This window comes from Helianthus annuus, chromosome 13 (genome assembly GCF_002127325.2).
Source record: "Helianthus annuus cultivar XRQ/B chromosome 13, HanXRQr2.0-SUNRISE, whole genome shotgun sequence".
In the NCBI taxonomy this organism is placed as follows: domain Eukaryota; kingdom Viridiplantae; phylum Streptophyta; class Magnoliopsida; order Asterales; family Asteraceae; genus Helianthus; species Helianthus annuus.
In genome coordinates, this window is record NC_035445.2 from 91,163,176 (window position 1) to 91,181,418 (window position 18,243).

At 33.7% G+C, this 18,243-nt stretch overlaps 1 long non-coding RNA gene across 3 annotated transcripts; it reads right to left on the reverse strand.

Annotated features, from left to right (window-relative positions):
* Nucleotides 1–296: 296 nt before the first annotated feature.
* Nucleotides 297–13,261, reverse strand: LOC118485683. Of its 3 annotated transcripts, none has more exons than XR_004877477.1 (12): nucleotides 12,777–13,261; nucleotides 12,570–12,684; nucleotides 12,426–12,482; nucleotides 12,238–12,331; nucleotides 11,515–11,626; nucleotides 10,495–10,931; nucleotides 10,142–10,211; nucleotides 3,024–3,118; nucleotides 2,849–2,938; nucleotides 1,801–1,887; nucleotides 1,374–1,470; nucleotides 298–820 (listed from the first exon to the last, which is right to left on the reverse strand). It is a non-coding gene; the product is annotated as an uncharacterized LOC118485683 (long non-coding RNA). The 3 variants fall into 3 exon arrangements; XR_004877476.1 differs by having other exon boundaries at nucleotides 299–820; nucleotides 1,801–2,938; nucleotides 10,495–10,566; nucleotides 10,849–10,931; XR_004877475.1 differs by having other exon boundaries at nucleotides 297–820; nucleotides 1,801–2,938.
* Nucleotides 13,262–18,243: the final 4,982 nt, after the last annotated feature.

Genomic DNA, 18,243 nt, shown 5'->3' on the forward strand with positions numbered 1-18,243 from the left:
ATTAGGGCGACGTGTGTATATATACATATGTATGAGTCGTTAAATACATAACTAATAAATTTACATAGGTAACTTTAAGAACCTTAATTATGAACACTCGTGTACCTTAATTTTAACTATGATATAAGGTGATCATTTAATTGTATAATCCACTATTGCTCTCACCTATTATATATGACCATCAATACATACAAACCATTTATATATTACTTGTAATTCTCTATGTAGAATTAATTACTTAGTCAACATGTTACATGTCCCTCTATATACACACACTAGCTTAAGACCCCGTGTGTTACACGGGTGGTTTAAAAAAATATTATTTAACGGTATTTTCATAAATCTTGTAATAAAAAAACAACGTTTAAGACGTAAGAAACATAAAAACTAATTTTAAATCCGTAGATATACGAAGCTCAACCTCTTTCTTGCTAACTTTCTCCGAATCCTTGACGTTAATAGAAGTTGGAGAATTATAGACGTCAACCAGTTTACGCTTGTTTATTTTATTATCACAACTGGTATTCGCATCATCATTGTTAGCGGTTGTGATAGGAGCTTGACTTTTGACATATTGAAGAATGTTTTCATGCTACAAATGTAAAAAGTAAGTGAGTAACAACACAATTTTATAAACTATATAGAACATCTCGACAACCTGCAGAAATGATCTCAAGTATTTATATGTCAATATACATGCAGTTTGGATAAAGTAGATCTTGCTTAAAAATTTAAAGAAAAATACCTAACTCGGAAGCAGTTATTATACCTTCTGTGCTGACGATGACACTCATTGCTCTATGTCTTCAACACGACAAATCTGCGAAAGGTTAAAATGCAACCACCAAAATCAGTACCAAGTTTATCCAGTTTCAAATGACCGATCATCAATGCGCGATCCAACGCTTTTAATCAAAGCTAAAATGAACAAAATATAAGATAATTTATCAACCCATTTACAACCTGCCAACCCATTTGACTGGTTATGTGGGTCATGGGTTAGGGTTAAGTTTTTTCGACGCGAGTAATTAGATAGGTCATGTTATATATACTTGCATTACCTGCTGAGTGGGTAGATACCCCCTCCTATAGTTAAATATTGCATCTTTCTCACTTGTGTCCGCACATGAACCCGCCATGTTTAGTCCAAAAGTTTTTAATTATTTTACTTTTTTTTGCATGTTAATACACCCAAATTACAAATTTACAACGAAGAGTAGAGATCTATGTAAAATACTTACGTTTAAAAATAAAAACATGATGCTCATTGTTTTTTGATCTTTTAAAATTTGACGTATTATACCAGAACAATTTAACTTATGACACAACATATTTTTCAAAATTTTAAAAATCAAACATATTAAACTGCTCACCTGGTCAAGGCACGACCCGTTAAGCGAAAATACAATTATACCAGAGCAATATCTTAACCTCCTGTGTAACATCTCCAATGGCTATGGCTGTTGTCATCTATGGAATCATAATAAAATACAATTAAAATACTTTCAGATTGCTCAAATCACCCAAATGAAGTTCATATACGAAGGCAAAAAGGTTTGAATTCTTGCCATTTTCATCCAACTCGTTAAGTGAAGGGAATTTTCGTCATTTTAGCTATTTGTTTTGTTTATTTATAACAAAATGGCAAGATTAAATGACGGAAACACCCGACTTGTGGTTAAAAATGGATGGAGTTAACGATTCGGATGTAAATGGCAAGATTTCAAGCATTATGGATCCAAATGCACAAATTCTAGAAGTTTTAAGAAGAGAATAATAAGTGAAAGCATTTAGACTTACCACTTTAACAGGCTTGTAATTCTGAGGAACAGAAAGCATAAGCTCTTCATTCCAAACTGGATTCAAGTTGCTATTCCTTACAGTTGTCTGTATTGTTTAGCAATTGAGCCAAAGAAGCACATACCCACATATAGGGATGAGCATTTCGAACCGGTACCGAACCGTACCGGGTATATTCGGTACTGATACCGGTACCCACTTTCTCCGTGTTTCGGTACCGTACTGTACTGAACCGGTATATTCGGTACCGGTACCCACTTTTCCTGTTTTTCAGTACCGGTACCGAACGGGTACCATGCTCATCCCTACCCACATTTTAACACCACTCAAGAAGCATCGACCGAGTAATAAACAAAATCATGCCCTAAAAGATACCCGATCTTGGTCGTCTAGTAGCATCTTTTATAGCATTCGCCAAAATGCCAGTTACAAGTACAGAAAATAAAAGACCAGCTAAAAATATTCAAAAAAAAATACTAATCATTGAACCCATTTCACTTTGGGTAACTTCAAGCTCTTATTTTGACTCATTTAAGATAAAATTTTATAGCTTTATATTTTTGAACCATCTAGATATAAAACAACCCAATATAAATGGGTCAAAATTTGTTACATCTAATTATATGGTCTATTTCCAAGGTATAAGTATAAAAGGAGGTAAGCCCACAAAGTGAAACTTATAAGGAACAATACCTCTTTAGAATCTTTGAAACCGACTCTCAAGTCTAGACCACCATGTAACCAATAAGCAATCATTTGCATTTCAAGTAGTCAATAAAGGTGAAACCGGTTATTATCAGTTTACATATCCATACCAGTTCAGTCCATTTGGGCCACCCCAATTTTACATACATTGTTTTATTTGACCCGTTTTAGATACAAATACAGCTGAATCAACTCGTTTGCAAGTAAATAGGTCAAAATTACCATCTTTTTGTATAAAAAAACTAAAAGTAACTCTTTCGGAAGGAAGAAGTTAGGTAAAGACTTGAAGACACTACTAATTTAATAATTAATTAACCAACAAATAATAATCAATCATACATACCATGATTATTTGTTGGGGAGTCTTGCTTTGAGCTCATCAGCAACATCGTCAATGAACTCGTCGGTGTTCAAATAATGCTCCCTGCTCAGACTGGAAAATATTTTAAAAGTGTTTAGAGATATAAATAAATATAAAAAAAAATATTCACTAAACTAAATATGGAAATGAGACCTACTGTAGATGACTCTTTCCCCATTCTATCAGTTTGTTGCGTTCTTGACTGTTGCTCTAATCCAAACATATCAGATCCAGAAGACACAGCCAGTGTACCTACGTTAATGTAATAACATCAAAAATCAATTTAAACCTAAAAAGTCCCCAAATGTAGAAAAATGACAAAATCAACACACAATTATCAAATACAGAGAAAATAACTAAAATATACATCTTTGACCCTTTTTTTTGCAAAATAGAAATCACGTTTAGACTTTTGAAAACTACTTAAACCAATCATATTGCACCAAGTAAGCTTCGTCGGCTGAGGTGAACACCCTAAGCCGTCAATTGCCGACAAAAGTGCAATCTAAGCCATTGATTTCTGACAAAAGCATCGGCTGAGCCACCGATTTCCTACGAAAGCGCCAGCTAAGGCGTCACTTTTTGAACTTTTTGGGAAAAAAATACCAGTTTAGCATACACTTTCAACGAAAGCGAAGGCTGAGCCAGCATTTTTGTTTATGTTGGAAGTTTTGAAGTCAATAGTGATTATTCTTGTAATTTTACAACTACTTCACACAGGACCACCGCTTAAAGAGCTTTTAGAGAACTCTGTTACTCTTGACATTATACTTCATCAACTACATGCAGTCTGTGTAAGATTAAATATATTACGTATTAATATTTAATCTATAGCCATCATAATCATTTACATTATAGAGATCAAAATATATTAGAACCTATTATTTAATTAGTTGGTAATTGTTGATGGACCATATTACCCTTAGTAACTAATTAGGTTTCCTCCTGGGTGCTTATATAAGGAGAGTTATGTGGAGGTTTAGGGGTTACTCAGATATACAATTCACACACCCCATTAGCCATAACATCATCACGAAACCTCCTCTCCATAACCGATACCCCTTTTCGGTTCTGTAAGTCCCCATCATCAGTCAGCCCCCTAAGGAGGAACCAGATAAAGATGACAAGCATGTCGAACTCCATTACTGGATTCTCCTCTGCACCATCTGCTGTGACAGGTATGATTTATATTGTTTTCTTCATGCATAAACAGAACTGAACCAACATGTGGTATCAGAGCATATGTTGATTAGTCAGTTCTGTTTTGTATCCATAATTCTGGGATTGAAACTTGGAAAACGGAATTTTGAAACTTTATGAAATTAACAGCCGTTTCGAGTCATGAACATCGACTCGAGATCTTAGTTTTCGTGAAAAATAATCATATGTTCATTCGATTTTAATTGGGTTCATGTTTTACAACCGAAATCTGTTTAGAAGTCTTAAAAAAAAATTCAGGTTTCGGGTTCCAGAATTTTATTTTTTATGATTAGGGTTCATCATGTTCATGAGAAAATTCGAAGTATTCTGTTATGTTTTGGAATGATTTAGGATTAATGGGTGTTTTTTCCATGTTTGATCTAATTTTATCTTTTAATTTTATTCGAAACTGTTATTAGATAAACAGTTATTATTTTCGAAATATGTTGACAAAATTAGATCAGCTTAAAACAGGAAAGAATATCTCTTAATCCCTTAGATTTCGAATTTTCGGTTATGATATCACAATTAACAGCTGTTAACGAGGTTGCTACTCGCAACCATGAGGTTGCTACTCGCAACCATGAGGTTGCTACTCGCAACCATAACGTCATTACTCGAGACCACGAGGTTGCTACTCGCAACCATGAGGTTGCTACTCGCAACCATGAGGTTGCTACTCGCAACCATAACGTCATTACTCGAGACCACGAGGTTGCTACTCGCAACCATGAGGTTGCTACTCGCAACCATAACGTCATTAGTCGAGACCGTAGTTGCGACTCGCAACCATAACGTCATTAGTCGAGACAGTAGTTGCGACTCGAAATCTCATTATTTTAAGCTGTTTAGTCGATCCGCGCTAACGGGTGGTTTGCTATTAAATGATTGGTTTTTGTAATTATTTAGTTAATTAATGAGGATCAAATAATGTTTTACAAAACCAAAATGGCTTTACTTGAATGAACTTCTGATGCATCATTTCTGGCCAAAGCTGACTTGATGCATCTACTTATCATCCAAGTATTACGAAAGCTATGTTGTGTGTGCATCATAAGCATGAATGTCTTTATTTCTGGCCAAAGCTGATCTAATTCATTCATAGATGGCATACTCAACAAGTGCATAACTAAAGTGTTTGTCTCAATTTCTGGCCAAAGCTGATTTGTTACAACCACTTTGCACATATGCTTAAATGATTACACTTCTGGCCAAAGCTGTTTTGTCTTCGTTTAAGTAGAACTTTAAGTAGTCTATTATTTTGATGTTAATAATAGACATATCACAACCTCTTCACATAATGATCCTTATATTAATGATCCTCAATTAATTTTTGTGATCATTTTGTCTGCCTTATTCTTAGTACCCATATTTTTCTCACTATGATTTTCTTCTATAAATCTATATCTCATCCACTCTAATTCCTAAGCCTAAAATGTTTTGCTTTATTTAAAGTTTCTATAAGAATTAGCTCTTAAATTAAATCCTTGATTATCTCTTAAGACACGGTAACCCTATTGCTCTCTTCTGATAAGGCACTACGGAAGAAAAGTAGAGCATGATGATTAGGATAAATCGAACATGATGTCTCTTATGATAATCAAGAACTCTCTAACATAATTGCTATCACTAAAGTTATTCCAGATTAAGTCTTTCCTAAGACTAATCTATAATTGTGGAATAATCACTAGAACTCCTAAGGCGCATGTCTTCATTTAAAATTATAAGGTTAAGTGGTATATGTGAATATATTATAATGTACAATACCATGACCCGTAAAGTTAAGGGCTTACGCATGGAAATAGGTACATTTTCCAGTACATTACATACTAAGTTTTCATTTGTACAATTTGATGCATTATAAATCAGCTATAACACTCAAAAGTACCAAAGTATAACGAGTGTGTTGATAAGCAACATATGTACATAGAAATAAATGTTTGAAACTGGAAAATAAGATGTTATTCACCTTACAACCACTAAGAACTTTACAAGAGGATTGTTCTAAGGTCCATAGACAAATTACAAGTGCTAATCCCAACATTAAGGTTCTTCAAGGGAAAATCTCACTGCATAATTATGTCATTAGACTAGGCATAAGCAACGAGACTATCCATTATTCTAAAGAACAGTTGGATAAATTGATTAGATAGTAACTTACTAATGATATTTAAGTCTGATAATTTTAATATTCCAACTAACACATGATTAGTTAACTCTAGTTCCATACGTTTCCTTACCAGAACTCGACAAATAACTAACATGAGAGTTAGTGACAAAATTAAATGTTAAAGACTATAAGAACCATAATGAACAGTCTTCCAACAACGCTTTTCGATACCTTATATATTCTGATTAATCAGAATATAGTATCATAATTAAGCAATGTTATGAAGGTTGTGAGGTTTGCATAGTCAACATAAAGTCACACTTATCTTAAATTCTCATCTTATTTGTTCTAAATATCTGGATAGAAACATTACTGTGATGAAACTAGATGATACCTTACTTTTTCACAACTTTTGTCATCATGCAAATGAGAATTTGACAAAAGGAAAATGAGACTTATAAATTTCATCCATTAGAACCAAAATTCATGAGAAATCATAACATGGTTAATGAGGATGATTTTTTTCATCTAATCTCATTTTCAGTGATTCTAAATCATGACGTTACAGCCCTAAATATTACTTGGCTTAAGGAATAAGTATGGGTCCATCATAAGTCATTCATTGACATTCGTGGAACTTATTCCAAATGGAATATTCAGACATAATTCATTTATCATTTGAAAGACTATCAACTTGTATCTAAATTTTGTCGCATATGGCCTACGGTCTTAGAAGAACTCTATTCATATATGTAGTTAATCAGATTTCTATTAAATATGTCCTTAAAGTTTCTTATGATATCTGGACATTAAAGAAATCAAATAAAGTCTAACGTATATGTGATAGGTTCCCACGTCACGTAGCTCATTGAAACTTCTCTTGTAGCATTCTAGAGATATTAAAGATCAGTGGGAGCATTAAGTGTCTTAATAATAACTTGCAATAGTTGCAAGAGATGGGGATTGAAAATTTTAAATTTCCACCTCTTGCACAAGACATCGCTCCATCACGACACTGTTCAATCAAACCTTATCTCCTTAAATCTAATGCTACTCTTACAAAAGTTTCATTGTTGCTTAATTGTGGGCGCACTTAGATTTCTTACCTAAACTAACATAATCCTCAACAAGAGAAACTACAACGACTAATGTCATTAATTTGTTTTCTCTATTAGAATTTGTTGGTCGTTAAGTATTGACCCTAAGCATGCTGAGTTCCTAAAGATTTCTAAGGTTAGTGGGAGCAGTCAAAGTCCTTATTATGACTTGCAAGGAATACAAGAGGCGGGGGGAAGAGTGTCATTAAATTTCACTCCGAATTTAACTCCGATTACACCTCTTGTACACTATACTGCACCAACTCTTACAAACTTAGAATGAAAATGATAGCAACCTAACCAAGAGCTAATCCATAAAATTGAAACTTCTAATGAACCCAATAATCAACTCAGGAGGTCATCTAGGTTTAAAAGCCTACTAACTTTGATGATTACATAACCTCCCTAATTGAAGTTGAAATGGATTTTGGAAATGTTTACTGATCCTATCTCTTCAAATTAAGCCATTAGTGTAAATCAATCATATGAATGGAATAAAACAGTTTTCTAGTAAAACTGATTTTATGTGTTTGTGTAACATTTGGGATTTGATTGAATTACCTTAGAGTGTTCATAACTAAACCAAATCCTAATATAAGCGTTAAGACACTCAAAAGCATGATTGGTTGTCAAAGGTTGTTCTCAGGAAGAGATAAATTATTAAAGAATCTTTATTGCATATCTAACAAAAGATTTCTTTGAGGATCATCACTGTTCTAGTAACTTATAATAGTTTTAAGCTACATTAGATGAACATTAAAACGATTTTCCCTAATAAATGGCTGACACATTTACATGTTCATTAGATAACAACCTAAAGTTTCAAACTGAAGGTTAAAGAACACTTTATTTGTAAGCCAATAATATCCATGTATGGGTTAATGCAAACATCATAATGTGATGAAAAGCTAACGTAATTATTTTCATCAAGAATCAAGTGGATTAATGTACCTACCTCAAGATGAGTGGGAGCAACCAAAATAAACTTGTCTATATAGATGACATTCTTTGACAAGCATATGTTACATAAGTCAAAGCATTGTTAACACAAACTTTGATATAATAAAACTCAGAGATATCTCTTACGTGATTGATATCATAACATACTGAGATAGACCCAATGGGATATTAGTTTCGTTCCATAAGTTTAACATTAAATGGGTCCTTACATATGTAACAATCAATATTGCTCTCCTTTAGAGGACAATAGGATAAATGAGATTATTTATTTATGCTTCATTAATTAGAAGCCTTATGTAAGTTTAAGTCTATACTCGTTTAGATATTACTCATATTGCAACACACTAGATATGTCTAGATTAATGTGTAGCATCTAATGGAGTATTACAATATCTTTAAAAGAAACGAGAGACTACAATTTAAAGAAGAAGTGAGAATTAAAACCGGTTTATTACTCTAACTTTGAGATATTCAAAGATTATAAAATGCAATTTCGGGTATATTTTTATGTCAGCAGACAAAACCTATTTCATGGAGGAGTCATAATGCACTGATATTAAACAACCTGAGTTATAACGACATAACATGGTCACTAAATGTTGTTGGAAATTTATCAGTGGACTCATAAGGTTATTAACTCCATATAATGTTTTGAAGAATTAGTGTGATAAAGTCAGCTACCATAACTCCTTGAACAGTAACAGTTCAAGAGGTGCTGCATTAAGTTTCGATACGCAATTAATTATTCGTTTATGAACGAATTGAGGAAACTAAGTTTTGTATCGAATACATTCATGATATGCTTAAGGATCCTATAACTGAAGGGCTATTACCCATAAGTCTTATTAAGAGAGCTCATAGACGGGTATTAATTAATAGTCATGCGCAATTGCATATCGTACTATGAATGACTAAGTATTAGTTAATTTTCCTCAAGTTTGATTTTGTATGTCTGTTAGAATATGTTCAACCGGTATAATGGCATATAGACAAATAAAAGTTACAAATCAAACAAAGGGCTTACGCGTATTTTGATCATGATGATTAGGTTTTAAATTAAGGCTATAGTATGATTAATGGGGGTCCTGAGTCGCATAATGATTCAACGGCTGTATTTTTCTGCTATAGTACTTGTTTAAGGCTAAAATGAGTGTTAACTCCTGATCAGGCTTATCTAATACTCATAGTAAATGATTACTCGGCTAAGTGGGAGAATGTAAGATTAAATATATTACGTATTAATATTTAATCTATAGCCATCATAATCATTTACATTATAGAGATCAAAATATATTAGAACCTATTATTTAATTAGTTTGTAATTGTTGATGGACCATATTACCCTTAGTAACTAATTAGGTTTCCTCCTGGGTGCTTATATAAGGAGAGTTATGTGGAGGTTTAGGGGTTACTCAGATATACAATTCACACACCCCATTAGCCATAACATCATCACGAAACCTCCTCTCCATAACCGATACCCCTTTTCGGTTCTCTAAGTCCCCATCATCAGTCAGCACCCTAAGGAGGAACCAGATAAAGATGACAAGCATGTCGAACTCCATTACTGGATTCTCCTCTGCACCATCTGCTGTGACAGGTATGATTTATATTGTTTTCTTCATGCATAAACAGAACTGAACCAACAGTCTGCTTCAAAAAGCTTCAAAAAGCTGAGTTAACTGACAGTCATGTACAGACACACAACCGGACTAAGTTGCCGGGTCACCTTTTCCTCGCAAAAATCCCAAACAATCCGACCCGAATAACCCATACCCGAACAACTCGAACTTTAAATGGGTCGGTTATCGGGTCACCTTTTCCTAGCAAAAAAACCGAACAGACTTGATTCAACGCCATACAGTAACTAAGTCACTAAGATGAAGTAACCGACATGAAGAGAGATACCTGAGAAGGCTTTACGGAGTTGTTCGACGTCATCCGAGACGGAGATATCATGTGCAGGAACGACCAAAACCTATCCAAAATACCTAAATTCTTGTAAATTATTTTCTTTATAATGCATCAAAACGTTATTGAAACCACCGAAACACACAAATTATCATATATAATGAATAATAACAATCATCAAACTAAACAATTCGATTTCATTATTTCAATCAACATGATCAGATCACAGTACTGATTGCGTTTTCAAGATCAGATTCATCATAATAATACTTCATAGAAGACTGAATCAGATTTGATTCAATGACAGATTACAGTAACTAAGATGAAGGACACGACATGAAGAGAGATACCTGAGAAGGCTTTACGGAGCTGTTCGACGTCGTCGGAGACAGAGATATCATGTGCCGGAACGATCAAAACCTCTCCAAAATACATAAATTCTTGTAAATTATTTTCTTTCTAAAGCATCAAACGTTATTGAAACCACCGAAACACACAAATTATCATATATAATGAATAATAACAATCATCAAACTAAACAATTGGATTTCACTATTTCAATCCACATGATCGGATCACAGTAATGATTGCGTTTTCAAGATCAGATTCATCATAATAATACTTGATAGAAGACTGAATCAGACTTGATTAAACGCCATAGATTACAGTAACTAAGATGAAGTAACCGACATGAAGAGAGATACCTGTGAAGGCTTTACGGAGCTGTTCGACGTCGTCGGAGACGGAGATATCATGTGCAGGAACGATCAAAACCTCTCCAAAATACCTAAATTCTTGTAAATTATTTTCAAGACCATGTACTTAGCCGATTATTTTCAATACGATTAACCTATTTGACCTATCTGAGAAACACATGCCTTTTGTTTCATTTTTATGAATCTTTTGAATATCATTCAGATTATTTTCAAAGCATTTGATCCATTTAACCTAGCTTAGCTTGTTTGACCCGTTAAATAAAATACATAACCAAAATCGATGTGTTTCTAAGATAATGAGTTGAACCGCCACCAAGCCACCACTATCAACTCACAAAATCTAGTGCAAAGATAAAAAAAAATGCTTTCTTTTGTTTAAGCCCTCGCGGAGCATGTATATCTCAAACTTATTTGTTATAAATCTCTAACCATTTGAACATACATGTCAATGTGTCATATTCACTGATATCTTTCCTCTATTCCGAGAGACCGTGACAAAAAAAATGGAATTGCTCAACGTCCTAAAATTAACACTATGACTCTGCTCAGTAAGATCTTTTGGTCCAGTTTGAATAAATAAGCGAAAAAATCTATGTATTTTTTATAGCATGAGTCACATATTGATTAATTAAAGGAAAAGAGAAATATTCTTACTATTGTATGCGTTTTTATTAAATTCAGTTGAACCATATGCAAAGATGCAAACATTGTAACCATCACGAGCATAGCGAATGAGGGACCTGGTACCAATCTACAAAAACCCCAACTGCGTAAAGGAAAAAAACATATTCATATTTGAAAAAATTAAGAAATAATTACATAACGCCAACTAATTACATAACGACAACTAAGACCATATGTATATTGCCCAAATTTCCATGGAGAAACCCTTTCTGGTCTCATCATCAACGTGGATTCATCCCAATTGACCTGGAGTTAACGGGGCTTAGGGTAATTTTCTATTAATTCTTTGTGGGCCATTTAGTTATGAACAGGTTGATTTGGGTTATGACATCTCTAAAGGGGACAATAAGATAAAAGAAACTAAAAAAAATACAACTTTGAGACAAAATATAATTTGGTCGGGGGAGCCCAACTTGACCCGAACAGTACAAATGATTACTCGTTTTGATCCCTACGTGTTAGTAGATATGTTCATCAAGAGATCTTTTCCAGTAGGTCGATTACCTTAAACCCTCAACCCATTTTTAAAAATAAACCAATTTTGAAGCTAAACTAATGTCGAAATAAAGCCAAGATTTGGGACCTGATCATTTACCGGTATAGGCAATGATGTAGAAGTTTATTATGAATATATATTCATTTGAAACACAAACCATTAAAACAATTGTAACAAAAGATTGTCAAGAGCAATACCTGCGGTGAGATCATCTGCGCATCTTAAAGATGTCAAATTACCTAACCTTTCACGCTCCCCATCAGCATGATTGACCTGGATGGGACACACTCCCTGTAAAATAAACTCAAATCATTATGCCTTTCACTTGAAAAGATATCACCAATTTCTTAAAAAATGTACCATCATAGTGAAAGAACACACTGACCCTTAGCAATGTATGCTGATTATGTAAAGGCATGTATTCCCCTATCAGCCTCTTTGGCTATCATTTCACCAATTATAAACTCACTAAAACTCAAAACAGAAGCCATAATAGATATAAAAACAAACTGCACACTTAAACTTTTACCTACACTAATATGACTTCAAATGTAGGTCTATTAACAGGATCTTCAACCATCCGCAAAACTCTTTTATGCGTGATCACATCCTCCCCACTCTCCACGTTCACATCCAACACATATCTGTCACCAACATGAAGAACTAAAAATCAAGAATGTGAAGAATCAAAAAGTTTTTTTTTAATTAAAAAATAAATAACAGGGTGAGGGTGAACTTGGATCTTGAGAAGCTTAAAGTCTTCATCTTTAGCCATCTGTTCAAGCGCCTTGAATACATCTTCAGCGTTAATTGTTTGCCTCTTCGATTCCTTGCATATGTCATTTGCCCAAAAAAAATCACAACAAAACTGGGTTAAAAGATCACACCAACATCAAACTATACATTAATATATCATTTGCCCTATAAAATTTACAACAAAACTGGATTAAAAGATCACACTAACATCAAACTATACATTAATACGTAATTCGACCTATAAAGATTACCACGAAACTGGATTAAAAGGTCATACCAGCATCAAACTATACATTAATATGTCACTTGCCTTATACCTATTACAACAAAACTGAATTAAAAAACCGCACCAACATCGAACCATACATTAACAGCAATTAAAACTTATTTCCAACAAAATAACTATTGAAATCAACTATAACATAAAATTCGCCTGTTCAAACTCAGAAAATATTACTTAATTGTACCTATCGCCATGAACAAATTTGCTAGTGTATTTGCCGAGCATCACCATGCGTCAAAAATTCACGAGATAGATAACCCTGTATAAACACCTATTATCAAAATCATCAACAAAACTCCGAATCAACAAAATGACCAATCGACAAATCTAAGAAGGATAAAAATACGTATATAGAAGGTAGAAGATGATACCTGAAATCTTTATTCGTGAGGTATTGACGACAGAGATGTGATGCGATTTAGGGATGAATGAGAATATTATTCGATGAATCAAGTAGTAAAACAATTAAAATAGAATCTGAAGATTATAGAAGAACAATGGATTGAATGTAAACCCTAGCCTTGTTTTATGAAAAACTTACATAATAAAGATCGAAAAACAACTTACCAGGTTTCTTTCTCAATCATAGAGCAAACATATCTAGGGTTCTTTCAAGTGGAAAGAGATGAAACGTCGGAAGATGCATAGATGAAACTAAAGATTATTGTTCAAGAATCAAGATCTAGATGAAATCGAATAGTTAAAGCGTACCTTTGGAATCGCCCATTTAGAATACGGAGAGATTTAGGGTTCTTGAAGAAGCTTCAATCAAATAGGAGAATGAAAAAGGAAATTCGGATTTTGAATATTAGATTGATTGAAGAGGGACGACCGCGTGAATGAAATAGAGGAGAAATCAAAATCCCGGTCAAAAGGAATTATCAGCCTTTAGAGCAAGTCCACATCATCAAAATGATTGGCTAAGAATAGCCCTTGTGGCCTAAGAGAATTAATTTAGTATAATAGATAGATAACACAAGGAGGTGTAAAATTTCAAAGTTACAACATTTGTATAATTGATGGTTGATCTAGTTAACTCAATCTTGTTGATCGTTAACATGTTCTATTGAAAATAAATAACGTGTTAAAACTCGTGATCATGAAGAAAAGTTCATGTATTACAATTGTTCTTATAGATTAGTTATTATATTAGTGGGACGACCCCACTTGTTGATCGTTAACATGTTCTATTTGAAATAGATAATGTGTTAAAACTCGTGATCATGAAGAAAAGTTCATGTACTACAAGTGTTGTATGAACTAGCTATCACCTTGATAGTTATAATTGCATCAATGATCTAGTTCTAATGAAGAAAAGTTCATGTGCTACAAGTGTTCTAATATCATGTTCATATCAACTGTTTCATAATTTCAGCAAATATGATGTTTCTAAACAACTACATATCATTGATTTCAACATAATAATTACAACCCACTCAAGAATTAAAATACATGGAGTTTACCAAAATTCTCTACTTCACCAAAAAATCATATTTTACCATATCTTATGATTCCCCTAATTTGGATGATCAATATTCTTCATTCATGCAAGGGATTTAAACATTCTTGGCTTTTCAATTTGATGAAATAGATGGATTCGGTCAAGAATTGTTTTATCCCTTTCTTTCCCCCTTCCTGGTCGGCGCGCACACACACATATGTGTTGTGTTTTTTTAAGGGTCTACATATTCACACGCCCTAGTCCTTATTTACACACCCGTATATACGTCTCGTATAGGTCTATACGTCGCGTATAACATTTTTCAATTTCCAAGAGAATCTTTGATTATGTCATATTTTGTCTTATATGCCCCATATATGCCTCCTATAGGCCTATATGGGGCATATAGATGAAAAGTCCATTTTACCCGTGAGTTAGGCCTAGACGGAAAAGACCATTTTTACCTCATTTTACCCCTGAGTTAAGCCTAAACTATGTCATATTTTGAATATGCCCCCGTATATGCCTCGTATAAGCCTATACGGGGCATATATTTTTAATTTTTTTGTTTTCTCTTTTTAATATCCATAACACTAATATTAATTATAAAAAAACTCATATTAATATCAATAACACTAATATTAATTATAAAAAACTCATATTAATATCAATATCACTAAATCTAATTATAAAAAATTCATATTAATTATAATAACTCTAATATTAATTATAAAAAACTCATATTAATTATAATAACTCGTATAGGAATGTAGGTGTAGTATAGGTCTCGCATAGGACTATAGGTGTGGTTTAGGTCTCATATTAATTATAATACCCCGTATAGGCCTATACTTGGCATATAGGAGCAGAAAGCAGAATTGACATGAGTCAGACACTGAGTTTGATGTAACCCTATACGCCTCGTATAGCCTATAGGCCTATACGAGGCAAATGGTGTGCAAATAGGCAGATATGGTGTGTGGATAGTTTGAGCCTTTTTTAAACACAAGTTCTCTTGTTTCCCCTTTCAACCCCTCAAGTTTAGTCTTATTTATAAAAGTGCTAGAACCAATTCTTTTCATTTTAAATTTATATGTATGTAACTAGGTTCCTAGTTACCAATTATTATTATTGTCATGTAACACATATAAACTTATACATAAATATATTTACACTTGCATATTATTTCTTATATTAGTGCAATTGTCCTTAAAGTGGGTGTCTCGGTGATAGTAAAGTAGCACTAAAGACTATCACTCAACCGATACGACTATGGAAGTGTCAGTTAAAAAAATAATAATAAATTAGGTTATTGAATTTGTTTATGCAAGTTTGCGTTTGAATGTTTGATTTCATTCGGATTTTCCAAGTTTCCAAAAAGTATATTTAATTAAACAGTGGAAAATAATTTTATTAGTTGTCTAGAGAAGATATATTCCTGGCTGCTATAGTGATGGGTCATAACGAGAGTTCATTGTGGGATGTTTAATGGTGCATATGCAAGTGTTGCTACTTGCCAGTGTACACATTCATGAAAAATAAAAATAAAAAAGTACTTATAGATCTGGACTATCAGTTTATATTAAATAATTCAGTTTAATTTTTTTTATGCCTAAAACAAATTCTAAAATTAAAGTCTTTTTTCATAATATAAAATCTTTTGAGTAACATCCTAACACATGAAATAGGATAATACACTTGTTTTATATACTATTTCTAAATTCTAAATATAGAAAGTCACATATATTAGAATTGAATTGAGTTTTACTGAAAAAAAAAAAAAAAAAACCTTTCAAGTATACGATTCTTTACTCTTTTAGTCAAAACAAAAAAATTAACCAAATATAAACCCAAAATTACCTACTCAAATCCAATTAAAACCCAAAAAATAAAGATAAGTGGTTGAAAGTTTTATCCCAACACTTTGTAATATGTTGACATAACCAAAACTTGTAGAAACTTGAGATTTCCGACCGAGGGTGGGGGGTGGGGGGCTCTATAGAACCGGGGGGTCGAAAACGTATATACCCAAAAATTTTTATACGAAAACTACATACTCTCCACTACTGAGCGAAAAGTTCGAGGGGTTAGCCGCCCCCTCCCGTCCTACTTAACCTGCGCCCCTGCTTGTAGAACCATATTTAATTATTCGAAAAATAATGCACGATTTTAGTATACAATGAAGAAAAATGATGGCCCCTTAAATGCAGAGGCGCTAAAAAAGTTATCTTTTTATACATCTGAGTCAGCTATGATACGAAGGACGCTCATTTATAGAAAATGTTGCAGGTTTAATGATTTCATATTTATAGATACTATTCAAGTTAATTACTGTTTTCGTCCTTGTGGGTTGTCAAAAATTACTATTTCAGTCCATTAGTTTCAAAATTGCGATTTTAGTCCCTGTGGTTTCACTTTCGTAACACTTTCGTAACCATTTCAATCCATTTATTCTATAAGTACAGGAACTGAAATGGTTACGAGGTAGACTGAAATGGTTACGAAAGTGAAACCACAAGGACTGAAATCACAATTTTTAAACTAATTGACTGAAATAGTGATTTTTGACAAACCACATGGAAGAAAACAGTAATTAACTCTTTTTACTCTACTATTTATTTATTTAACATATTCAAAGGTGAGTTTTAGGAATTAAAAATGTATATTTATATTGTTGAAATCATTTGTTGCATCAAGTAGTGTTCAAGTATGGCAACTTCATTATTACATTTGGTTTGTCATCATAGGCTTCTCATCGTTTATGTGTACATGGTAGAACTCAGAAAGTGTTATAAATATAAAGTTGTACATACAATATCCAAATAGGGTAAGGGTCACTATTACATCTAATAATTTATTGTTTGTCTTAGCTTATGTACGATTGATCTAATTAAAGAACTATTCGACAAAGTCTTAGCATAATAATATTGTCATATATTTAGAAGATATTGTATAGTATTATAGATAGAGATTAATTTCCATTCTTATCATGTATTGTTTCCCCTATAAATAGGGTATTGTATTCCTTTGATAGGGGATCAATAATATCAAACCATAAACCACTTTTATAGTATCAGAGCTACGGCTCAAACCCTAAATCTTTTTTTTTTTCGATCGGCAGCCTATCGCTTGCATCCGATCTCTGTTCTTTTTTTCTTCGATCATGAATAAAGATGCAGCAACCTCTGACTCGTCGGCCAAACCCACACCCCTCCATCCCGCTTACACCGTAACCAATATCAACACCAAAATCCGAACCCTAGATGGAACCAAAGTGACCTACACTGCCTGGGTCAAACTCTTTCGTTTACACGCGCGAGCCTACAAAGTTTTACATCACATCGATGGCAGTGACCCTCCGGCTGAGACCGATGCCGAGTACTCCATGTGGCTCGAACTTGACGCGTTGGTACTACAATGGATCATCGGCACTGTCTCAGACGACCATCTGCCTCGTTTAATGGGTCAGGTTTCGACCGCCCATGCCGCGTGGCTCAAACTAGAGAAGATGTACCTGAGTAACAAAAAGGCTCGGGCAGTCGCCTTAGAAACACAGTTCTGTAATCTGACTCTTGCAAGTTGTTCGTCTGTGGATGATTATTGTGAGCGGCTCAATGATTTGGCAAACCAACTGGAGGATGTCGACCAACCGGTCACCGAGTCTCGTCTCGTGCTACAGCTTGTCAGGGGACTCCCACAAGAATACGACACCACCGCGTCTCT